The sequence below is a fragment of the Mus caroli genome, chromosome 16 (genome assembly GCF_900094665.2).
Source record: "Mus caroli chromosome 16, CAROLI_EIJ_v1.1, whole genome shotgun sequence".
NCBI lineage: Eukaryota > Metazoa > Chordata > Mammalia > Rodentia > Muridae > Mus > Mus caroli.
This window is the reverse complement of record NC_034585.1, coordinates 45,070,362-45,076,273: the sequence shown is the minus strand read 5'-3', so window position 1 is coordinate 45,076,273 and position 5,912 is coordinate 45,070,362.

Sequence of the window (5,912 nt, the reverse complement as noted above, 5' to 3'; positions counted from 1 at the left end):
CAAAAAAAAAAAAAAAAAAAAAAAAAAAAAAAAAAAAAAAAAAGTAGTGAATTTGTTGTAAAAATTGTGTAGGATAGAATTCTTAAAGATAAATGAAAATGATACACCCATGACCTGGATGCTCAAATTTAGCTCAAAGATTAATTTTAAATTTTACTTAAAAAGGCTTTTTCTTATCTATTTTTTAATGGGCTGGAGAGATGGTTCAGCTATTAAAGGCTAGCTTGGCAATCAAAACTTTATGATTTTTTAAAAAGAAAGTAATGGAAAAAAGAAAATAAAAACCCATCTCATCTATGATTTCACAGTTACTAAGTTCTTGACAAAATGGTGCCTGCCCAGTATAAAATGTTCCATAAATACTTCTGTATGAAGCTGAGCAGTTTCACATACACTAAGAGTCATGGTTGGCATAGAGGAATCAAAGATTCTGTAACCTTTATGGGTGGGTGTGTCTTCACTGTATACATCTTGGTCCATTGTGCCATATAATGTCTCATTGGCTATAAGCATTTTATATATCTTATTTTATATATGTTCACATTTGTCCATAAACACACACACACACACACACACACACACACAGCCAGCAGTTTGCCTGAGTCCGCAGCAAGCCTAAATTTTCATCAGATGACTGCCTTCATTCTATGTTGTCTATGTTTCATTGTATATTCTTTCCTGTTCTTAAGATCATCTACACAATCTTTAACATTATTAATGATACTCTGTTATGCTTGCAGACAGAAGAATGCTGTCCTCTGAGAGGCTCCACCCAGCAGCTGACTCAGACAGATAACAGAGACCCACAGCCAAACAGTGGATGGAGCTTGGGGACTCTTATGGAAGGACAGGAGGAAGGATTGAAGGCCCAGAAAAGGATAAGAACTCCACAGGAAGACCAAGTGAGTCAACCAACCTAGACTCTTGGGGCTCTCAGTGTCTGTACCACCAACCAAAGAACATACACGGACTGGACCTAAGCTTCTCCAAACATACATAACACATGTGCAGCTTGGTCTTCATGTGGGTCCTGAACAACTGGAACAGGGGCTGTCCCAAAAGCTGTTGCTTATATGTGGGATATGTTCTTCAGTAGGAGAGGAAGCCTCACAGAGAGACTTAATGTGCCAGTGTCTAAGGGATACCTGGTGGGTGGGGGGGGGCACTCACTCAGAGGAGAAGGGAAAGGGGAATGGGGAAGGGTTGTGGGAGGGGGTCACCAGGAGGGGGGCAGTAAGTGGAATGTAAAGTGAATAAGTAAAACATTACCACCACTACCACCACCACCAAACTGCTGATACTGCTTTGCAGTAGTCCAGACGCAACTCCTATTACCTCTGGATGCTTTGACACAGCCTGCTTGGCAGGGGATTCAGAGACTCAGAGCAGCTAGGTCTGACTTTGCAACATCCTGCCTTCCTGTTCTGCACATTTGTGCCTAATTAGCTAAAGGTGAAAGAAAGACTGTGGCAATGCTGCTGTCTGTGTCCAATCCATCCGTCTGTTCTTTCCAACTAAACTTGGAAACTGCAAGATCAGAAACAACTCTTGGCTGGTTTCTACAGAAAAGGGGAAAACGCCTATGTCAGAGGCAGCGTTGGCAGTGTGGTCTCCCAAGTCAGCATGCATGTTGTTAAATGGGTATTTGTGCCATTGTTACTTTTCATACCCTCGTGATATACATGCACCCCCTCGGCACACTCCCCAGAATCAACATATTTTGTATACTGGTGGAGACCGGGAATCACACAGATCTGGGTGTGAATTCTGCCTCTGCTACCTGTGTGACCATGGCCAATTACTTACCTAATCCTGTCCTCGCTCTTTTTCTTTCTTGATTAAGAAACTTTCCTGATACTGTGTACGTCATTTTTCTTTGTGGCAAAAAGGTAAAAAGAAGCAAGGATATGATATGATTCACATCTATCATATATGTTTGTCTTAGAAGTCAAATTAAATAATGCTTGAGTATTTGTAGTCTTTGGTACAGCTTGCTCTCTAAGTTTGTTATGGTTCTTGGCCTTGTAATTTCTGAGTAACTTTTGTATTCTACTTCATTGTATGGCTCTTCAAATGCCATCAGTATCTGTGAACCATTTCTTCAGTTCAGTATCAGCCTTCTGCCTCCATTTGCCTCCGTGTTACCTGAAATAGATTTTCCTTCTCCCTCTCCCTTAATGCCTTGTAGATCTCAGGAGTTTCAGGTTTCAGGTTCACTTGAACCCTACTCCTCTGTTGTTGCAGTTGCCTATTGTTTGGTTTGCTACTCAGAGTACCAGATCCTCTTGTCTGAACCTAAGTTTGACAGGAGGTAAATCTGCCTCAATTCAACAGCTGCTGCTCCCTGTGTAAAGTACTGACAATCGGCCGGGCTCAGCTTTTTGTGACTCTAACTTCCATGTATTTTAGATGGTCTGATTTCTGTTGTTGTCACTTCTAGTCACACGGATGCTTTGAGCTGTTGAGACCTTATTCATATCTCCACTTCTCAGAACTGCTCAGAGTAATGTCTCTGTCAGGAGCACAGTGTGGATTGTGAGGTTGTTCTTTAGAAGGGCTCCCCACCCCCGACCTTGTGTTGCTGGGTGTTATCGGACAATAGTACGGATAACCCTGGCAGGAATAAGATGAGATTGGGGGCAAATCATCTGAACTAGAGAGATTCTGCATGGGTCTGTAGTTTAGACCCTGGAAACCTGGGAAGAAGTGAAGACCATTTCAGTGTTTTTGTGTGTGTGGGAGACACTGGTTCTTTCCAGTTCATCCCCAGGCTTCAATCTCTAGACGATCCCGTGCCATCTTGCCACTTCTTAACTGTGAGAGCGAAAACTATTAGGTGGGTAATCATTAGATTTCATAATCAGTAATTAGTTAACTATCAAATGGAACAATGGCTAATTAATGGAGCCAATTACAATTTATGAGCTTTTAATAAGGCCAAGCTTAAATTGGCGACAGAAATCCTGTGAATAGGGCTGGGAAATCCGTGAGCCGCACCAGAAGCTACATATAAAGTTTGAGGATTACAGGGACAGAAAATGAGTCTTTGAGTCAAAAAACTGTACCGTTCAGGCAGTCTTTGGGGGACGCTTGCTTCAGTAGCAATAATCATCTAAGTAGGATATGATGTCAGCTCGGAGGCCAGGTGGTTCTGGAGCCTGAAGAGGAACTTATCACGACGGAAATGGAATCCATCGTCAGGAGATCAGGAAGAAGGGACTCTAAGAGGCTTCCTTCCTAGGAGGCTTTGGACTGGATGGAGTTAGTTCCTGACGATTCACACACAAGTAAGTCTCTCTGGGAGGAGAAGACAGAAGCAAAGAGTCACTGAGAAAAATATTTAGAGATGAGGATTCCAAGGAGGAACTTTACTTTGTATTATATTTCCCCCTTTCTCCTTTCTTTTCCTCCCTCACCCTCTCCTTCCTCCCTCCCTTCCTACTTCTCTCTGTTAGCTCCCCTCTCCATACGATTTTCTAGAGTTAGACAAATAATCTCTGCTTGAACTTTATTTCACATCAGTTACATTTTATATATGTTCTTGCATTCCGCTGATTTCAGTTCCATATGCATAAAATGGGGGGGGGGGATACTCTCAGGTATGGACCATGTTGGGAATAAGTATGTTCCGGGATGGAAAGGTATGTAGTAATATTAGGAAGGGTCCATGCCTAATAAGTGAAATCTGCTAAACTTGTGATGCGTTTGCACCCCTGTGGGTTGACCATTGGGGGAGTCTGAGGGGAGGAATTAAAAGGTCTCCTAAGTCAGGAATTCATCTCATTCTTCCATAAGGCTTTAGATATTTAAAATACAGTTCTTCTGTCTACCTTTTGAGTAGACTTATTATGTAAGTCAAAAGGTTTTGTCTTTGCATCCTGGACACAGTGCCTTGGGGATTATCTGAAGGCCCTGCAATGGAAAGTAGCTCTGAATGATGACTGATCATAAAACGCATCATTAATTTTTATACCTTGATGAAGGTTATTTATTGAGAGCAGGGCATGCTCCCTTGCCTGAGACATCATCAACCCTGATGTTGCTCATGTCTTCAAAAGGAAGGCAGCAAGCTTTATCACAGACCCAAAGATTATAAAAATTACAAACTCCAGCACTTAACAAAAATATTTTCTGTCTCACTGATAGCATAAATAGAGATAGTAATAATTCTGTATTATGACATTCCCACCCCACGTTAATGGAATGGTTTGTTAATGAATTCCAAGTGTTTAAGGTAGTAATGTCTAAACAAAACAAATGCTAATCATTACTGTTATTCATTTAGTATTATCTCATTCCAGGGGCCCACATCTTCTTTCTCTGCATAAATACTTTTGGTAGTTAGGAGACTTAAGCTCCAAACCCGTTAATGGTGGTGGCAGAAGTCCTTAATTGCAGGCAATGGCAAATGAAGGTCAGTGCTGGTATGAATCCAGTGTAGGTCAGAGTAGCACAAAGGCCATTAGCAGCTGAATGTGAGTCTGTGCTCCAGACAGAATGAATCACAGCCTTAGCCCAGTTTCTTAGTAAACAGCTGTCGGGCATGCACACTAACAATCACGGGAAGTATTAATAACTCATTAGCTGGCAACCTGGATAAGCAGTGCTTCTCAGCCTTGGCTGTGTGGCAGGGTCACTCAAATAGCTTTGAAGACCCAGACTCCGTGCCAGCACCCAGTCCAATTAAATTAGGATCTCTGGTGGTGGGATGAGAAAATGTACCTCTCTTTAAACAGAAATCTGGCTGATTCTAATGCATATTCTTGTTTTCACAGTACTGCTCCATGGGCAGGAAAAATCCAGAAGCAACCCTTTTTCCTCCTCTTCAAACACACAGATCTTCAAGACAGTTTTGCAGTGAGCTGCAACTGTGCAAGGATGTTTATTTCAATAATGCCCAAGGGAAGTAAGACATACCTGGAGGTAAATAACATATGGCCTCTCGTTTATATACCTAGCAGAATCCCCTTGGGAATCACTCCATTACGTAAAAAAACCAGACTTGCAAGCCCAGCCCTCAGCTACCACTTGGATATTTGATGCTCTAAGCTGCCTGAAGACACAGATACTTGAGGACTATAAAATGTTTCTGAGGGTTCACACCCATTTATCATCTTGTTTTTGCTCAGTCTAGTACTCTAACTGAGGATAGGCATGCTTTGACACTTAGTAACTTTAGAAGAGAAACACAAATCCTTGATTTGCTAGTCTGTCATTTTAAATTTGGGTCAGTTTCCAAGAGTTAAGTTATTGTAAGTCATCCTACCTCCTTTCTTCTTGGTAGGTGATGCAGAAATACAAACTGAGCGCATCCACAGACACAGAGCATTTATGGAAAGTGAGGCATCTATGATAGATCATAGGCACATCTGATATCTAAGAGCTCCCAGAAACCCTTTCCAGGTTGACAGGGTTTCCCCACTCCACTCTGCTGTCAACATTGCTTTCTATTTAGGAGACAGACAGAAGACCAACTCCTGGTAAGGATGAGCCAAGCATACTAGCGCTCTGACATTACCTGTTTCCTGTTGCTCTGATCATTCACCACTCACATGGCTAAAGTTCAAATGTCACAGAATTGCCACAGGGAAGGACGCTCCATACAGTTGGCTTGAGTCACAGGCCGGGATGCAGCTGTATTGTTACTGGTCATAAAGTAAACATCAGTCCGGGTTCTGAACATTTCACAATTTGGAAATTTTAAACTTTGCCCTTTCTTCCTTCCTTTTCTTCCTTCCTTCCCTTTCTTTCTTTCTTTCTTTCTTTCTTTCTTTCTTTCTTTCTTTCTTTCTTTCTTTCTTTCTTTCTTTCTTTCTTTCTTTCTTCTTCTTCTTCTTCTTCCTTCCTTCCTCTTTCTTTCTTTCTTTCTTTCTTTCTTTCTTTCTTTCTTTCTTTCTTTCTTTCTTTCTTTC